The sequence below is a fragment of the Lithobates pipiens genome, unplaced genomic scaffold (genome assembly GCF_037356315.1).
Source record: "Lithobates pipiens isolate NorthernLeopardFrog02 unplaced genomic scaffold, aLitPip1_a1.2 Scaffold_18, whole genome shotgun sequence".
Classification (NCBI taxonomy): domain Eukaryota; kingdom Metazoa; phylum Chordata; class Amphibia; order Anura; family Ranidae; genus Lithobates; species Lithobates pipiens.
In genome coordinates, this window is record NW_027507758.1 from 560,939,441 (window position 1) to 560,959,123 (window position 19,683).

Genomic DNA, 19,683 nt, shown 5'->3' on the forward strand with positions numbered 1-19,683 from the left:
TACAGTCATGATGTATAATCCTTATGTAACAACAAGAGAAGTGACGGATTTTCTCAAGGTGGAATGTGAGGAAGTAGAGTTTGTGAAACTCATAGATAATACTGTTGGTGTTTGGTCTGGTAAGAGACTCTATAGAGTACGCTTTCATGCAAATGAGTTCACTCCAGATCGTATTAAGCACATTCCCCAGACTTTTCAGATTGGAAGAAATAGAGGTTTTTTAAAATATTCTGGAATGCCAGCGTACTGTTGGAAATGTGGAACAATGGGACATGTAACGAAAGATTGTGAACTTTTGATAAAATGTGGAAAGTATGGTAATTTGGGGCATGCGGAGGAGAAGTGTGGAGTCCCAAAAGAGTGCACCCATTGTAAAAACCAAGGCCATGTGTATGAAGAGTGTCCAACAAGGACTAAAACTTTTGCGGAAACAGTGGCTGGCCCAAAGAATATACAAAAGAACCTCCCGGATGATGATGATGTATTGAGACAGGTGGTCGAAATGGAGAAAGAATTGGAGAATGAGAAGATGAGAAAAGAAAAAAAGGAAGAAGCTCCTAGAGAAGAAAAGAAGATGGAAGAGGAGGTGGAAGTGCCAATGGAGGAGAGCTCGGATTCACCACAAGGTGGTGGTGTGAAGAGTGGAAGTCCAGATGTGGTGCCAGAAACAAGTGGAAGCGTGCAAGAAAGTTTGATAGAGAAGATCCCTGAAGTGCCATGTGAAGAGATGGAATGTCGAGTTGAAAAAGAGGGAAGACAAGAAGAATATTCAGTGGAAGATATGGGGAACAAAAGGCGGAAAATGGAACCTGGAGATGTGGAGGATACTTCCGAGGGGATGGGTTCTCCGCATTCCTTCTCATGGTCGATAGAGGTGGGGAAGGAGGATGATGGAGATTCTGTGGTCTCGGACACAGGGGTTGAAAGGAGGTGTTTAGATGGTCAAAGGTTTGAACCAGGATAGCCTGGAGTGTGAAATGGAGGTTTTTTCTTTCTCAGATGTTTGAATGTTTTTGAGGATTGCGTCCCTCAATGTGAGGTCAATTTTGAGTTGTAGACGAAGATCTGTTTTTTTTGATTTTCTTTCAAGTACTCCAGCAGACATTATTTTATTGCAAGAATGCGGAATTAATTTCAGATTATCATATGAGAACTGGAAAAGGACTGGACTCTTGGCCTGTCATTATGGTCGGGGGAAAATGAAACAAATTCTGGAGTAGGTTTCTTGGTGAAGACAAACCAAGTGGAGATAATTTCTGTTTTTCATATTGAACCCGGTAGAGCGATGATGGTAAAAATTTATTTTATGGGGAAAATCCTTAGAATAATTAATTTATATGGGTCTGTCCGGAAAAATGAACGTTATGAGTTGTTAGAAAAGATTAAGGTTTTTTTAGTTGGTTTAGAGCCAGTCATTTTTACTGGAGACTTCAATTGTGTGTTGTCAAGAAATGATAGAGGCGGGGATCATTCGTTGGACAAATCTTCTAGACTTTTGAACGAAATTTGTGAAGATTTGCAACTTCGGGATACATGGAAGGTAGTAGGAGATGAATCAAGTAGATTTACTTGGAAAGGTTCAAACGGAAAATCTAGAATCGATTATTGTTTTATTTCTGATGGGCTAGAGCCAATAAGGTGGGAGTTGCGTGAAAATTTGTTTTCAGATCATTCTTTAGTTTTAGTACATTTAAAAGTGGAAGGCAGTGTTGAGGTACAGAGAGGGTTGTGGAAACTTAATGTTATGTTACTTGAAGATAGTCAAGTAGAGGAGAGAATTAGAGAGTTATATGGGAGTTGGAGGAAGGTGAAAGGGAAATTCAAGTGTGTAAGGAGATGGTGGGATTGGTGTAAGAGACGGTGTAAGGTGTTTTTTAGTAGGATGGGGGTGGTACGTAAGAGGGAGAGTTTGAGGTGTTATGAGGAATTGAATGCAAGGTGGCAAGGGTTGATTAAGTTAAAGGAGATTGGAGTGAATGTTGGTGATGAGATGGAAGTGGTGCGGAAAGAAAGAAGTAAGTGGATTGATGAGAGAGGGAAAAGCATTATTTTTAGGGCAAAAGTTGAGGAATTTGAAAAGAATGAGAAATGTACTCGTTTTTTCTTTAAAAAGTGTGTTGGGAAAAAAGCAGTTATCAGTGAGATTGATGGGTGTACGGATTTAAATGGAATGTTGAAAAAAGTATTTTTGTTCTATCAAGATTTATTTGGGAAGAAAGAGATTGATGCTGGTTTTTATAATGATTTTTTGGGTGGATTGGAGAGAAAATTGGATGAATGTAAGTATGAGGAGTTGATTGAGTGTGTGACATGTGAGGAATTGGAGACAGTGGTTAAGAGTATGGCAAAGGGGAAAACACCTGGGTGTGATGGGTTGAGTGTTGAGTTCTGTTTAAAATTTTGGGATGTGGTGAAAGAAGATTTGTGTGTGTTAGTAAATTAAGTATTTGAGAAAGGGGCACTGAGTGATTTGCAAAAAGAGGGTGTAGTATCGTTGTTGTTTAAGAAAGGTAATAAGGCGGATATTTGTAATTATAGGCCAATAACGTTGCTAAACGTGGATTATAAAATCATTGCAAAGTTGTTGGCAAACAGGCTTAAAAGAGTGATTAATTGTGTGATTGGAGAAAGTCAGGTGTGTGCGGTGCCAGGGAGGAGTGTATGGGAAAATTTTAGTTTATTAAGAGATGTGTTGGATGATGTGTTGGTTAGGAGACAAAAGGTGGCTTTGGTTTCTTTTGATTTTGAAAAGGCGTATGATCGAGTTAGTCATCAATTTATGTTTCTTGTGTTAGAGAGAATGGGGTTTCCGGTGAAATTTATTAAGATGGTGAGTGTGTTGTATAAGGATGTGTGTTCAAGAGTAATTGTGAATGGAGCGTTAACAGAAAAAAATTAAATAGCTTCAGGGGTTAGACAGGGTTGCCCTCTGTCACCATTACTTTTTATATGTTGTATTGAACCTTTAATAGTTGCTTTATGTAAAGAAAAAATGGTTCGGGGTATTACAATTCCTGGAAGTGGTGGAAGACAAGTTAAGGCCTTAGGTTATATGGATGATGTGGTTGTTGTGTGTGCTGATGTGAGGGCGGTGAAGCGAGCTGTTTTGTTAGCTGAATGTTTTTGTGGCGCGTCTGGTTTTAAGATTAATTTGAATAAGAGCGAGTGTTGTGGTTTTATTGAATGGGATATGAATGAAAAGTTTAAAATTAAGTGTGTGAAGGAGCAAATTAAAGTGTTGGGAATCATTTTTGATCAGGAAATAAGTGGGGTGAAAAGTTGGGAAGTGGTTTTGGAGAAAATTAAGAGAAAAGTTGCCTTTTGGAAGTTACGTAAACTGACTTTTGTGGGGAAGATTCTGTTGATTAAAGCTATTATTTTACCACTGTTACTTTATACAGGATTGTTTTTTTTTCCAAAGGAGGTTGTACTGAAGAGGATCATTAGAGAACTTTTTATGTTTATTTGGGGAGCGAAAATGGAAAGAGTGAGAAGAGAGATAATGTATAAAGACGAGTGTAAAGGTGGAAGGGGGATGCCTGATGTGAAACTATTTTTGAGTATGCGGTATTTAGGAATGATTGTGATATGGTGATATGGTAAGATATATTGGTGGGAGAGTTTTGAAAAAGTATAAGTGGTTGAGTAGCAATTTAAAGAAACCGTGTTCAGATGTTCTTAGTCAACATTATAAGATACTCTATCGTGTGGTGAATTTGTATAGTGTTCAAGAATGTGAGGTGAGTGAATGGAAGCAACCTAAAGGTGTGATTCAGAAAGTGAGGAATGTTCAAGGTGTTGTACAGGTTGGAAGATATAGAGAGACTTTTTCAAAAGAAATTTGGAACTTAGTAACCAATAAATGTTTAACAAATAGTCAAAAAGACCTGGGTTGGCAAGTGGTTCATGAGTGCTTGCCTGTGAGACAATTTCAGTATAGAAGAGGTTTATTAAGGACAGCTCGTTGCCCTAGACATCCTTGTGGTAATGATGAGACATGTATGCACTTAATGTGGAATTGTGATTTCGCACAGGATTTTTGGAGGAAAGTTGGAGGGTTGTTGAAAATAGTAACTGGTATGAAGCATTTGAATTATGAAAAGGTGGTATATGGGATTAATTTAGGTGTGAATGTAAATAAAAAGTTAATGGCGTGGCAAATTATTAGTGTGGGAAAAGAGGTACTGTGGAAGTGTAGATGTGTGCTGGTGAATAAGAGAGAGTTGATTAGTGTGGATGAATGTTTTAAATTTCTTTTATCAGGAGTGTTTCTGTATTTTTTGATTGATTTAAAAAATAAGGGTGAGTGTGCTAAGAGTGAATGGAAAATAGGATTGTGGAATTCGATTTAGGAGAGTGTGATAATAGTTGTTGTATTGTAATATCTAATTGTAATGTGTAAATCAATCCTTATAAATTAAAAAAAAAAAAAAAAAAGATAGAATTTAGGAAAACCAAATAAATGATGCAAATATAAGTTCAACACAAGGAGTGTTTCTTTGAAGTCTTTTTTGACGTTGGACAAATAATATATCGCTGATATTTGGTGAAAAAAAAAAAATAATCTGTTTTTATCAGTTACCAATAGGTGGCGCTTGCTTACCGTCCCTGTTCTACGGCGAGGTGGAGCAGGGGTGGCGGTTGCTATGCAAAGCCTGTTGGTGTAAAGGTGACCTGGAGCGGTTCGTAGCCGGACCGGGAAGCCTTCTGATGGGGGCGGAGAACCACTGGTCGGCGCCAGGGGAGGGAACCCTGGCAGACCGGCTTGGATTGTGGCAGCTTTAGCCCCAGTCAGTTTTTCGGGAGGGAACGCTTAGCTCTCCTGTTCCAGCAGGGGGGGCGGCCTGTACCTTTCGAATATAATTAGGTAGGAGTGACGGGAGTGAGGGTTTGACCTGATGGCAAAGGGTCTCACTAAGCTCGCTGATCTCCATGCCTTTCTGGCTGTGGTGGGGGCTGTCGTGGTCTGGGCTGGGCTGTCGGGGATGCTTTTGTTGGAAAGCCCATGGTGATGTGCCCCTGGAGTGGCAGTCCAGGGGTGCCTTATTCACTGTGCTCCGCACTTTTATTTTGGCACCTAGGTCACGTCACCATTACACGCTTTTTTTTTACACCTGCCTCTAGGGCCCGGCCTTTTGGCTAGGACCAGAGGAATTTTTGATTCCTGGCCGGAGGGCCGGCCATTGTATTGCACAATGGCCACTTTTCACTCTCCTCTCCACTATCCCTTCCTCACTTTTTATTTATTTTATTTGTGTGTGTTTTGTCACTGTTTGTCACTTCACGTTTTGATTAGTAGGGTGTCGGTCCTCGGACCAATCCTGAACGTCTTGAGGGAGAGCGGACATAGGCCTTCTGGCTTGGTCCAATCTCCATGAGGGGGGCCTACCTTCGGGGAAGCCCCCATAGTACCAAGTACCTAGGAGGTTCTGTTTCGGCAGTCCTCCCGGGGAAAGGAGGTCTTCCGGTTTTGTCCGGGGACCACTTGTTGAGTCTGGTACCTCAGTCCCTGTCTGGAGCCTAACGCCCCGGGGGATCAGGGTATGGTCCTTCTTTTGGAGGACATCAGGCACCCGTCTGCACTTTTTAGTGTTTCACTCTTTATGTGTGTGCACTTTTTTTATGCACCGGGTGGAAGTTTTTTGGGTGTGTTTGCACGCCATGGGCTTTTTCAATAGAAAAAAATCTGTTCTTATCAGTTACCAATAGGTGGCGCTTGCTTACAGTCCCTGTTCTACGGCGGTGGAGCAGGGGTGGCGGTTGCTATGCAAAGCCTGTTGGTGTAAAGGTGACCCGGACCGGTTCGGGAAGCCTTCTGATGGGGGCGGAGAACCACTGGTCGGCGCCAGGGGAGGGGACCCTGGCAGACCGGCTTGGATTGTGGCAGCTTTAGCCCCAGTCAGTTTTTTGGGAGGGAACGCTTAGCTCTCCTGTTCCAGCAGGGGGGCGGCCTGTACCTCTCGAATGTAATTAGGTAGGAGTGGCGGGAGTGAGGGTTTGACCTGATGGCAAAGGGTCTCACTAAGCTCGCTGATCTCCATGCCTTTCTGGCTGTGGTGGGGGCAGTCGTGGTCTGGGCTGGAGCGTCGGGGATGCTTTTGTTGGAAAGCCCATGGTGATGTGCCCCTGGAGTGGCAGTCCAGGGGTGCCTTATTCACTGTGCTCTGCACTTTGATTTTGGCACCCAGGCCACGTCACCATAACACGCTTTTTTTTTACACCTGCCTCTAGGGCCCGGCCTTTTGGCTAGGACCAGAGGAATTTTTGATTCCTGGCCGGAGGGCCGGTCATTGTATTGCACAATGGCCACTCTTCACTCTTCACTCTTCACTCTTCACTCTTCACTCTTCACTCTTCACTCTTCACTCTTCACTCTCCTCTTCACTCTCCTCTTCACTCTCCTCTTCACTCTCCTCTTCACTCTCCTCTTCACTCTCCTCTTCACTCTCCTCTTCACTCTCCTCTTCACTCTCCTCTTCACTCTCCTCTTCACTCTCCTCTTCACTATCCCTTCCTCACTTTTTATTTATTTTATTTGTGTGTGTCTTGTCACGGTTTGTCACTGCACGTGTGATGAGTAGGGTGTCGGTCCTCGGACCAATCCTGAAAGTCTTTGGGAGAGCGGACATAGGCCTTCTGGCTTGGTCCAATCTCCATTGGGGGGGCCTACCTTCGGGGAAGCCCCCATAGTACCAAGTACCTAGGAGGTTCTGTTTCGGCAGTCCTCCTGGGGAAAGGAGGTCTTCCAGTTTTGTCCGGGGACCACTTGTTGAGTCTGGTACCTCAGTCCCCGTCTGGAGCCTAACGCCCCGGGGATCAGGGTATGGTCCTTCTTTTGGAGGACATCAGGCACCCGTCTGCACTTTTTAGTGTTTCACTCTTTATGTGTGTGCACTTTTTTTATGCACCGGGTGGAAGTTTTTTGGGTGTGTTTTGCACGCCATGGGCTTTTTCAATAAAAAAAAATATGTTCTTATCAGCTTAATATCTGATACGTCCCCTATCTGGGGACCATATATTAAATGGATTTTTAGAACAGGGAGATGGAAGAAGAGCTTGCTCTGTCCACTCCACGCATCGACCTGGTATTGCAGTACCTCCAGGACCGGTGCACCCCTCTCTTATGCAGTTTCCAAAAACAGAATGAATTCAAACAACAAATTCTCCTCATCCTTTTGCTTGCTTGCTCACTCACTTGCAATGTTACCTTTGCTCACAAGCTGTCTGTATGTTGTTCATTTTTGCAATAAACTTGCGTTTAACCCCTGTGTGTACTGGTGTTTTTGCTTCGTGTCAGTTTCATGGCCTTTCTTTCTCCCTCCCTGCTCAGGAAGAAGCAGGTAAAGTGGCAGTAGTTGCAAGAAGCCAAACCTATGAAGTCAGCAAGTAGACACATATCGACAAGGGCAGCTAGCTAGAGTTTGAATGAACTTTCTCAGCAAGGCCCAAAATGAGGCCTTTTTTTTCTTCCCATGTCAGTTTGGGGAGCAGCAGCCCAGCTCAGCCATTGCAATAGGGCTGACTTTGCTCCATTTCTGTCCCTTAGTACAGCCAGCTTGCTAAAAAGCAGTCCCTGCCTGAGTATTCATTCGGCAGCCTGTGTCTCCCTCTAGTGGGTCCCTGCCTTTCGGCTATCGTCCACGTGTCCAGGAAGTGGTGCCATGCAAATGATTTTCCCTCGCTGTGCATCAACGAGGAGCACCTTGATGTGTGCATTTAGTCCTGCAGGCTTCCTGCTGGCCACTTGCAAGGTCAGCAAGTGCATGTCAAGGTGTTGGACAGGTGTTAGAAATTGTGTATTGGTATCTAAGTCATCAGTAAGGAATTAGGCCGCAAGCCCGGCCAGGTGTGAAAAGTTGTGTATCAGCGTCTCCGCCCGGTCTAGATGCGGAGGAAGGACAGACGGGCCTGGGCAGCTGCTCTCGGTGAGCTCTCGGTTGCGGGCAGGGCGCCGCTCGCTCAGAAAAGAGAATAATTGGGTTATCGCTTTTCGGCCTTTTGGCTAAGATCAAGTGTAGTCTTGACTGCCTGATTCTTGGTCAGAAGATGCATGGGGTACCCAAGGGTCGGCCTTGGGGGGAGCCTCCCTTTTCGGAGGGCCCCCCCTTGCTGCCAATGGCCCAAGGCTTAGTCCCCAGGCAACGAGATGCGATCCCCTCACCCACCTTTCCTTGTGGAATATGTGTGGTGTGATGGTATCAGGATGGTGGTGGTAGCTCCTGATGCTCCAAACACAATTCAGCTGGTTGTGACCGAGCCAAAAAGGGCGGATGTAGGTCTGTACTTTGTACAGAAGACAGTGTTTGAGGAACTGTTTGGGATGACACAGGAAAGTATTTTTTGCATACAATGCTTTCCGTCCAGTGGTTTTTATGATGTAACCTTTTGGACGAAGGCAGATATGCAGACATGTTGGCTGAGGCAAACGGAGAAGATTGGAGATCCGATATTGGAGGGTATGACCTTTTTATGCAGCGAGACCAAGCAGCGTGTATCTCTCATGGTACACATGTATAACCCTTTCGCCAAGGATGAGGAGATTCAAATCTTTCTGCTCCATTATTGTGAAAGTGTGTCAGTTGGATCAAAGCAAACCAATGTTTTTGGCACTTTTAATGGGCACAGGAAATTTTGGGTTCAATTTAAGAAGGATCCGGAGGGAATTGGTGGAGTGCGACACCCACCACAGGTTTTTTCTATTGGGTCAAATAGAGGCTACCTATGGTATCACGGGCAGCCTGTTTTTTGTAGGTTCTGCATCTCCTTCGGTCACTCTAAGGAGAATTGCCAATCAGGACAAGTTTGCCGCAATTGTTTCAAGGCCACCCACACAACTGCTGAATGTCCTGAAGGGCGGAGATGTCATCTGTGTGGAAGTGGGTGTCATCTGGCAAGGGCATGCCCCAAGGTGCCCCGCACTGGTGGGAATGACAAAATGCCAGGACAAAGCAAACCAGCTGAGGAGGGCTCTAAGCCTAAAGAGAAAGTCTCCTATGCAGGATTGTTGAGGGTAGGAAACAATGTAGTGACCCCTTGGAGGCTTTGGGCCAGGCTCTCGCGGATTTGGCATGGGGTGAGCCACAAGCCCCAGAACCTGAATTGGTCCCTGATGAGGCCGGGGTGAGTAGGGTCTCCTCAGATGGAAGTGTTCCCGAGACCCTTGTGGCTGAGGGGGAACAACAGGTGGAAAAAGGTGAGGAGAGTGATTCTGGTGGAAATGCGGAGGAGGATATGGACCAGAGCCAGGGCTCGTTGAAGCGGAAAATAGCAAGCTACGAGCCGCTCTCCCCCTCAAAGAACATTCAGGCGTTCCCTAGTGACGAGGAGCCCTCCCAGGCTGACCCAGATGTTGTTTCTGACAATTCGGTAAAGTCCTTTATGAGTTCAGGCCAGGCTGTGAACTCTCAGGCTGCTGTAGGGTACCGTGGGAGCTCAAGAAAGGGAAAAAAAAAACAGAAACTGAAATGATGGGAGTAAAAAAGGGGGATAACCAAAAAGATTGGCCAGGGGAGGGGGAAAAGTATGGTAAAAAAATGATTTTGTTCTTAATCCTTTTGTTTGGTTTGCTTTGATCCTTTTTTTTCCCTTAATACAGCTTAGGGTATCTTCACTTAATGTGCGTAGCATAAAATCTAGTTATAGGAGGGCTGCAGTTTTTCAACTTTTTTCTGCATGCCCAAGTGATATATTGTGTGTACATGAATGTAACATGAGTGAGGAGCCTGGGGTTACTAAATGGGACAGTGGGCCGGCGGTGTGGTCTCTGTGTCCTGAGAGGAATAAGGGGGTGGCTATTTTGTTTAAGGGGGATAGATTTAAAATAAAAAATGTGTTAAATATTGAAAAGGGGAGGGCTGTGTTGGCTTTTGTTGATGTGGGTGGAATAATAATAAAGATTTTTTGTATCTATGGCTCCACAAAAAAACAGGAAAGGTTAGTTTTGTTTGAAAAAGTTGTACCTAGGAGGAAGGGAACCTACTTTAGTGTTGGGGGATATGAATTGTATTATGAGGGAGGGTGATAGGTGTAGTGTTGGGAGAGGGGAGAGGGGAGGTGCATAAATCGGGGAAGGAGTTAAGAGATATACTGAATACGTTTAAGCTAGTAGATATTGGGAGGGACAGGGGTTATACCTTTTTTAGTAGTAATGGCATAATAATGTTGCGTATTGATTTTTGTTTTGCTTCTAGGAATATGCATTTGGAGTCGTTTAAAATAAAGAGAGAACCTTTTACGGACCATGGTAGGATTGAATGCGTAGTAAGTATAAAAGGGGAAAGTGCATGGGAGAGGAGTATGGAAATTGAACATAAGTTTGCTAGAAGATGAGAGGATTAGGGATGAGTGTGTATGTTTATTTAATAGATTGAAGCGGAGGGTGGGTGATTTTGAGACTGTTGTTGAGTGGTGGGAGTGGGTGAAGGGATGTATGAAATCGTTTTTGTAAGGAAAGGGTGTGAGAAAGCAAGGAGTGAGAGGGAGATGTATGATGGGTGGCAGAAGCGGTTAGAATATTTGGAGGAGTTAAGGAAGTTAGGTGAGAATGTGGGGAATGAGTTAGTGGAAGCGAGAGAGAGAGTGAATGAGTTTATGGAAAAAAGAGGGAAAAATATTCTGATACAATATAAAACGGTGTTGAGAGAGAAAGATGAGAAGTGTTTGAAATTTTTCTTTAAAAAGGTGTTTGATGGGAGAACGGATATGGTAAGCATGATTGATGAGGATGGGAAGGAAGTGGGTGGGAATGAAAAGGTGAAGAAAGAGGTATGGAAGTTTTATTCAAAATTGTATGCAGAAAGAAGAAGGGATGGACAGGTGGAAGATGATGTGTTGGATGAAATCAAAAAATATTTGGGACCAAAGGACAGGGAATGTCTAAGTGGAGATGTGTGTAAAGAGGTAGAAAGGAATATGAAAAGTATGAGGAAGGGTAAATCGCCGGGAAGTGATGGGCTTACGGTGGATTTTTTTTAATGCCTTTTGGGAAGTGATAGGAGATTGTGTATATGAGGTGTGTGTAAAAGTGTTGGGGGATGGAAGGATGCCGAAATCAATGCGTGAAAGTGTGATTGTGTTGTTATATAAAAAAGGGAATAGGAGCGAGTTAAAAAATTGGAGGCCGATATCATTGTTAACCTCCCTGGCGGTACGATTATTTCGGATTTTAGGTGCTAAAAGCGGTACCATTATTTTGCATGAAAATTTGGCGTTTTATATTGTAGTCCTGCAATTCTTAGGAATAACTCTTAAATCTGTCCAAACCAGAGTCTAGCAGACATCCCGGGTATGATAAAGTTTGAAAAATTAAATCATAAATTATAATATAATAAATAATTATAAATAATTGTACCAAATAATAATATAACAATAATAAAAATTATTCAATAATGTAATCAAATCAAAAACACTGAAATTTGCTCAGTTGCAGAATTGTCACTGTCATTACTTTTCAGTATTTGATGACGGATCTCCCCACAAATCGCTATCGCTCAATTCTGCGAGTGATTCTAATTTATTATCGCTGTTTTCTAGCTGGTCTAAAATCATTTTTGATGTACAGTGACAGTTTTGGTTGCTATGGACAATCTCCAGTTTCCAGGCATAAAGAACAGTTTTTATTATATAAAACTGCATGCAGGACACTGGGCAGACCACTAGGGACAACGGGGATGTGAAATATTTACATACAGCAATGTAATCTGTAAGATTACATTATACTGTATGTTTACTGTTTGTTTCACTTTTTGAATTTGGCGCCGATCTCCGTGCCCGTGCGTCGCAACGCTCGGAAGGCACGGAGATCGGCGATGTAATGCATCGAGCGAGACACGGCTCGCTCGTACAGCGGGGAGACAACGCTGGATCCGAGGGAGAAGGTAAGTAAACCTCCTCCTGGATCCAGCGATGCAGTCCCGAGTCTGGCTCGGGGATACCGCTTTTGGTATGAAAAATCCACCCCGAGTCAGACTCGGGAATACCGTCAGGGGGGTTAAACAAAGATTAGCAAAAGTGATGGCTAATAGATTAGGACGTGTGTTTGAAGGAATGGTTGGTGAGGAGCAAGTATGTGCTGTACCTGGAAGGACGATTTCAGAAAGTTTGATATGCTTGAGGGATGTGTTGTGGTGGTGTAAAGAGAGAAAACAAAAGGTGGCTGTGTTAACTATAGATTTTGAGAAAGCTTATAATAGGGTAGTGCATGGATATGTTTAAAGTATTAGAAAGAATGGGGGTGCCAGAGAGAATGATGAGGTGGATTAAATGTCTGTATGATAAGATGGTTAGTAAAGTATTAGTGAATGGATGGTTGACGGAAATGGAAATAAAATCTGGGGTGAGGCAAGGGTGCCCGTTGTCTCCTGTGTTATTTGTGTGTGTAATTGAGCCCTTGTTGAGGATGTTGGGGAGGGATAAATTGGTGAGGGGGATAGAAGTGCCTGGGAGTGGGGGAAAATTTTTAAATGTGATTGGGTATATGGATGACGTGACAGTGGTGTGTAAGAATGAGGTGGGTTTGAAGAGGGTGAAGTTGTTAGTAGATGTGTTTTGTATGGCTAGTGGATTTAATATTAATTTGGGGAAAACTATATGTAAGTTTTTTGGAGAATGGGGTAATGTAGAGCAGAGCAGATGGAGTGTCTGTACAAGTGGTATAAGGGTGTTAGGTGTAAAATTTGATAAGGATTTGTATGGAAGGGAGAGTTGGGAGGATGCAAGGGCAAGAGTAGAGAAAAAAGTGTTATTTTGGTCCTTAAGATCGTTGTCCGAGGGAAAAGCCCTTATAATTAAAGCTGCAATTTTACAGATTTTGGTGTTTTTGTATTCTGTGTTTCCTGCACCTGACAGGGTGTTTAAAAAAAATAATAAAAATTTGTTTTAGTTTCTTTTGGTCATCTAAAATGGAGAAATTGAAGAGGGAGAAGGTGGTGAAGATGACGGTAAATGGGGGAAAAGGAGTGGTATGTATAGAAAGGTTCCTGGTGGTAAAATATATTAGTATGTGTGTAAGGGTTGCAAAAAAAACAGAATATGGCTGGATGTATGACAAGATATGTGGGAGGTAGTGTTTTGAGGAAATGCAAGTTAGGGGAAGGTGATTTGAGGAAGCCGGTGTGTCTTAATGCACCATGGTATTATGTAAGGATTGAGAGAGGTGTGAGGAGATATGGATTAGGTGATGTGAGCAAGGAAATGTGGATTGAAAGTAAGAAGGTAATGGGTTTGATAAGGAAAAAAGAAGTAATGGAATTAATTGGAGGTTTGAGTGAAAATGAGTGTGAGAATGTTTGGAAAAGGGTATGTAGTAAGGACTTGGTAAATCGATAGAAGGATGTGTTTCAAAGGAGAAGAAGGATGGTTGATAGTGAGGTGTGTCCTAGGGAGGGGTGTGGACAGTGTGAGACTGTGTATCATGTGTTTTGGGGATGCGAGTTTGCAAAAGAAGTGTGGAAATGTATTGTTAAAATAATTGAAGGGTTGACTGGAATTAAGAGAATAACATATGAGATGGTGTTGTATGGTGTATGTAAATTTGGGAAGTAAGAAATGAGAGTATTATGGCTGTTGGTAAATTGTGTGAAAGAAAGTCTTTGGGATGCTAGGAATATTTTGATTTTTAGGAAGGAAGTAGTGGATTGTGTCGCCATGGTCCATGGAAGGTTTTATTTCTATGGATATTGGGACTGTAAAAAATTGGGGCAGGAGAAGGCATATGCCATCTGGAAGTTTAATAAATGGAGGGAGTGGTCTCTGTATTTTTTTTTCTGTTTTTTGTATAGGCAAAATGCCTTTTTCTTGAGAATCTTTTGGCCTTTTATTTTTGAAATATGTAATTCTAATATATGTCTTTTATTTTTCAGGGTGAGTGGAGGGTTCGGTGAAGGGAAAGCAAGGAGGGATAGAAGAAAAATTGAAATATGTTATTGTAGGGATAGGGTGGAGGGAAAGAATGCATTTGGGTACTATAACTTTTTTGCATATGTAAATGAGGGTGGTTGTGGGAAAATGTGTTGAATTATTCATGGTTTTTCAATGGATTTTTAGAACAGGGAGATGGAAGAAGAGCTTGCTCTGTCCACTCCACGCATCGACCTGGTATTGCAGTACCTCCAGGACCGGTGCACCCCTCTCTTATGCAGTTTCCAAAAACAGAATGAATTCAAACAACAAATTCTCCTCCCTCCTCCTCATCCTTTTGCTTGCTTGCTCACTCACTTGCAATGTTACTTTTGCTCACAAGCTGTCTGTATGTTGTTAATTTTTGCAATAAACTTGCGTTGAACCCCTGTGTGTACTGGTGTTTTTGCTTCGTGTCAGTTTCTTGGCCTTTCTTTCTTTCTCCCTCCCTCCTTGCTCGCTTAATATTTTTTTGCTCAGGAAGCAGGTGAAGTGGCAGTTTTTGCAAGAAGCCAAACCTATGAAGTCAGCAAGTAGACACATTTCGACAAGGGCAGCTAGCTAGCGTTTGAATGAACTTTCTATACAAGGCCCAAAATGAGGCCTTTTGTTCTTTCCATGTCAGTTTGGAGAGCAGCAGCCCAGCCTGCTCAGCCATTGCAATAGTGCTGACTTTGCTCCATTTCTGTCCCTTAGTACAGCCAGCTTGCTAAAAAGCAGTCCCTGCCTGAGTATTCATTCGGCAGCCTGTGTCTCCCTCTAGTGGTTTCCTGCCTTTCGGCTTTCGTCCACGTGTCCAGTAGGCGGTGCCATGCAAATGATTTTCCCTTGCTGTGCATCCATGTGGAACGCCTGGGTGTGTGTGCATTTTGTGCTGCAGGCTGCCTGCTGGTCACTACCAAGGTCAGCAGTACTTGTCAAGGTGTTGGACAGGTGTTAGAAATTGTGTATTGGTATCTAGGTCACCAGGAAGGGATTAGGCCGCAAGCCCTGCCAGGTGTGAAAAATTGCGTATCAGCGTCTCCGCCCAGTTTAGTCGCGGGGGAAAGGCAGACGGGCCTGGGCAGCAGCTCTCAGTGAGCTCTTGGTTGCGGGCAGGGCGCCGCTCGCTCGGAAAAGAGAATAATTGGGTTATCGCTTCTTGGCCTTTTGGCTGCGATCGGTGTGGGGAAACTCATATCGATTGGTTGAAGCAACGCTCTGGCTCTCCCCTTTTGGGGAATCCAGAGTTTTTGATCATATTTCACGGAAAGATGGCGAAGAGGATTTTGCCTAAATCTTTAAGACTGGTGGTCAGACCAGAGAAAAGGAAGACAATTACTGTGAAGAAAATTATTGAAGATGATCTATTTGAAGATCTGGACCTAACGGTAAGCGATATCTCCGCTTTGCAGGATTTTCCGGCAACAGGAGTTTATGATGTCTCGTTTTATTCTGAGGACGTATGCTTGAGAGCCTATGAACAATATTGTGGAAGATGTGATACTGGCATCTGGGAGCATGTGGAGATTGAGCCCCTTTTCAACATCGAAAAAAGAGATGTCATTGTTCATCTTTATAATCCCTTCCTAGAGCAGGAGGTGGTAAGGATTTATCTTTTAAAGTATTGTACAACTATTGGTAGGGGGACTAAGGTTAAAAATGTGTATGGTTTATATAGAAGTAAGATTAAAGTTAAGTTTAATGTTGATGAGAAAGGCGTTTATACTTTGCCCCCACCTTTTTTCACAATCGCAGGAGAAAGGCGTTCTTTGTTTTTTTTCTGGACAACCCCCTTTCTGCAGGACATGTTTTAAATATGGGCATGCAAAAGAAGAATGCATATTTTTTTCTTTTGCTGATGTGGTAAGGGGGGGCAAAATTCGGGGTCTGCAGGTGGTTCCGGAGGTGCAGGCTGATGCAGCAAAACTTGCGGACATTGCGGTGGTTAAAGAGAGAGCCCTTAAGTTAATCTTAGAATGTGGGGTGCGTGAGGAGGAAGAGCAGATGGAGGAGGAGGTGGTGGGGCATGCGGAAGCTGGTATAGAGGAAGGGGGAGAGAATTGAAGATGGCGCTGGGACGCCATGTGTGGGGGTTGCTACTGTTGCCTTGTGTGCAATTGCAGACAAAGAAAGTGCTGTGTTAAATGAGGAGCAATGGAGGTGGCAATTATGTAAATGAATGCTTTATAGGTAAACTTAGTGAGAGAATTAGAGTTAAAAGGAAGTTTGGAGGCTGGAGAAGGTAAAAGGATGGTGGAAGGTGCAGAAATGGATGTGACAGGGTGATTGCAGTAGGGGGGGGGGGAGATTAACCCTGTAACTGCCGGAATGTTGGATGCGGACTAGGGATCTAGAATGGAGATGGAGGATAGTGGTGGTGTGACTCCTGGTCAGAGAACTAAAGAAATTGATGAAGATGAGGAAGCCATAATTAGGAAAAAGCCTAAGACAGAAACGGAGAGTCTGCTAGGTATGATTTCTTCTTCAGATTTAGGAGAATCTCCTGTGTCCCCGGTAGTGGCAGCTAGGAAGGGGTGGGCTGGGGACAGTAAAGGAGGTGACTTGGAGACATAAGTACGTTTTTGGTTTTCCTTGATATGTTTCTGAAATAATGGCAGTGACTGTGGCATCTCTGAATGTCCGCTCGATTAGATCGGTTAGTAGGAGAGCGGTGATTTTTGATTTTTTTGGCGGGGTTGAATTATGATATTTTTTGTTTTCAGGAATGCGGCATTAAATATTCCCCTGGGATAAATGAGTGGAAGGGGGAGCCAGTATGGTCACCGGCTGGAGATAACAAAAATTGTGGTGTGGGATTTTTGTTAAGAAACAAAAGGATTAAAGTGGTGGATTAAATGTGTATGCCCTGGCAGGGAGACTGGATAGGATAATTTTTTTGCAAGATTTACAATTGCATTTAAGTGGAAGAATCCCAACTATGGTAGTGGGTGACTTCAATACTGTAAGGGAAAGGTCGGATAAGATGCGTGGAGGTGGAGATGGTCTAGATGGATCAAGTACCTTATTGAATAATATTATTTTGGATTTTTGCTTTTCTAATGTTGGGAAGGATTTGGGTGTGGCAGGATGAAATTTTACTTTTTTCTCTGAGACTGGGAGGGTTAAGTCTCTTATAGATTTTTTGTTATGCTCAAGAACTTTGAAATTTAAGGATTATGGTTTGTTTGATGTTTTCTTCTCGGATCATCGAGGAATAAAGGCTACCTTTTTATTTGAGAGTTCCGTTAATTTTGGCAGAGGGTTGTGGAAATTAAACAACTTATTATTGGAAGATGTGGAGGTTGGGGAGGATTTTGATCGATTATATAAGCATTTGTTGAAGAAGAAGTGCGTTTTTGAGAACTTATTAGCCCTTGTACACACGGTCGGAGAATCCGTCGGAATGTGTCCTATCGGACCGTGTTGTCGGATAATCCGACTGTGTGTGGTATGCATCGGACTGATTCCGTCGGACCCAATTTTCCAACTTGTTGGAAATATTTTCCGACCAACTGGTTCGATCGGACATACTCCGATCATGTGTAAAGAATTTTGATCGGACCGAGTGCCATGCATGCTCAGATCAAATTCCTACATCAAAGCTATTGGCTACTAGCCTGAACGTAGTCCCATCGTAACGAAATTACATCATCACATTCTGAATGATCGGATTTTTCGACAACTTAGTCTGACCGTGTGTATGCAACAGTTTCGGACAAGATCCGACGGACAAAATCCGACGGATTTGGTTGTTGAAATCTCCGACTGTGTGTACAGGGGCTTAGAGTGGTGGGATTGGGTAAAACGGAGGTTTGGTTCTTCCTTCAAAGCATGGGGAAGGAGGAGGGCAAGGAGAAGGAAGGAGATTTATGAGAGATTGGGATGGAGAATTAAGACTCTACAACATTTTAAAGAGCTGAACATGGATGTGGAGGAGGAATTGAGGATTGTGAAGGAAGAAAGGAAAGAATTTATGAAGGAGAAGGGTAAAAATATTGTGTTTCAGGCTAAAATTCAACATATGGAATTAAATGAAAAGTGTTCAAGATATTTTTTTAAGAAAATATGTGGAAGGAAGGATGTGTTGGTGGCTGTCAATGTGGGAGGAAGGAGGGTGGAAGGGGAAGGTGTCATAAAAGAAGTGGAGGGTTTCTTTAAAGAGCAAAGAAAAAAAAAAAAAGAAAAAAAGAAGAAAAACTGCGCTAAGGTGAAAATAAATATGTGAATATGTGAAATATATAGATATACGTGAATATCTTATATATAAAAATATTCAGCTGCGGCTTCACTATGTCACATACATACAAAAAAGTAAACAAAAATCATAAGCCGCGCTAAACAAAATACAAAAGCAAATGCAACCGATTACTTGTGCAGTAATACAAGAATAAATATTATATGGGGTATAGCAACCCCATATATATATATATATATATATATATATATATATGTGATGCAAAACGCATAAGTGTTGAAATTTCTAACCAAAAATCCCACCACTACAATTTACCACATGTAATAAAAGTTCATGACATACACCTGCAATATACAAATAAATATATAAAATATAAACACCCAGTGTATAGACACAAGAGTAGGTTAACGTAAGACTGAATGAAAGTCCTCTGAATATAAACCACAATGTTCCTAGGGATCCAAATATGGGCGAAAATGTGTTCAATCCACCACCAACACACGATAAGATTTACTGCTTACCAGATACAAATGACCCCCCACTACAGAGGGTCACACGGAGCTTTATGAAAATGGACGCCACTTCCAACCACGAGGGAAAGGGGTTCCTCAATGTCTTCCTGGCTTCGCTGTTTCAGGAAATCTTGGGAAGAAAACTCGCTCCCGGACACTCAACTCAAAAGTCCAAAAAGACTCAGAGCCAGAGGCATCAAAACCATAGAGGAGAAATAAAGCTCAAATAGTGTAAAACCCTTTTTATTTTAAGGATAAAAATGCACTTACAAATGTGTAAAAGAAAAAGCGCCTTAAGTCCGTGGCGCCGGCCGGACGCACACGGACAGACCCGTTCTCCTGGAACCCGTCACAAACACGAGGTGATAAGTAGCGCACCGCTCAGTGCTGTGGTGGGGGCTGTCGTGGTCTGGGCTGGGCTGTCGGGGATGCTTTTGTTGGAAAGCCCATGGTGATGTGCCCCTGGAGTGGCAGTCCAGGGGGTGCCTTCTTTCACTGTGCGTCTGCACTTTGATTTAGGCACCTAGGTCACGTCACCATTACATGGTTTTTTTTACACCTGCCTCTAGGGCCCGGCCTTTTGGCTAGGACCAGAGGAATTTTTGATGAGGGCCGGCCATTGTATTGCACAATGGCCACTTTTCACTCTCCTCTCCACTATCCCTTCCTCACTTTTTATTTATTTTATTTGTGTGTGTTTTGTCACTGTTTGTCACTTCACGTTTTGATTAGTAGGGTGTCGGTCCTCGGACCAATCCTGAACGCCTTGTGGGAGAGCGGACATAGGCCTTCTGGCTTGGTCCAATCTCCATGAGGGGGGGCCTACCTTCGGGGAAGCCCCCACAGTACCAAGTACCTAGGAGGTTCTGTTTCGGCAGTCCTCCCGGGGAAAGGAGGTCTTCCGGTTTCGTCCGGGGACCACTTGTTGAGTCTGGTACCTCAGTCCCCGTCTGGAGCCTAACGCCCCGAGGGATCAAGGTATGGTCCTTCTTTTGGAGGACATCAGGCACCCGTCTGCACTTTTTAGTGTTTCACTCTTTATGTGTGTGCACTTTTTTTATGCACCGGGTGGAAGTTTTTTGGGTGTGTTTGCACGTC

At 43.2% G+C, this 19,683-nt stretch overlaps 2 pseudogenes; both read left to right on the forward strand.

Annotated features, from left to right (window-relative positions):
- Window positions 1-6,942: 6,942 nt before the first annotated feature.
- LOC143990529 (U2 spliceosomal RNA) lies at window positions 6,943-7,119 on the forward strand (annotated as a pseudogene).
- Window positions 7,120-13,963: 6,844 nt separating this feature from the next.
- On the forward strand, window positions 13,964-14,128 carry LOC143990562 (U2 spliceosomal RNA; annotated as a pseudogene).
- Window positions 14,129-19,683: the final 5,555 nt, after the last annotated feature.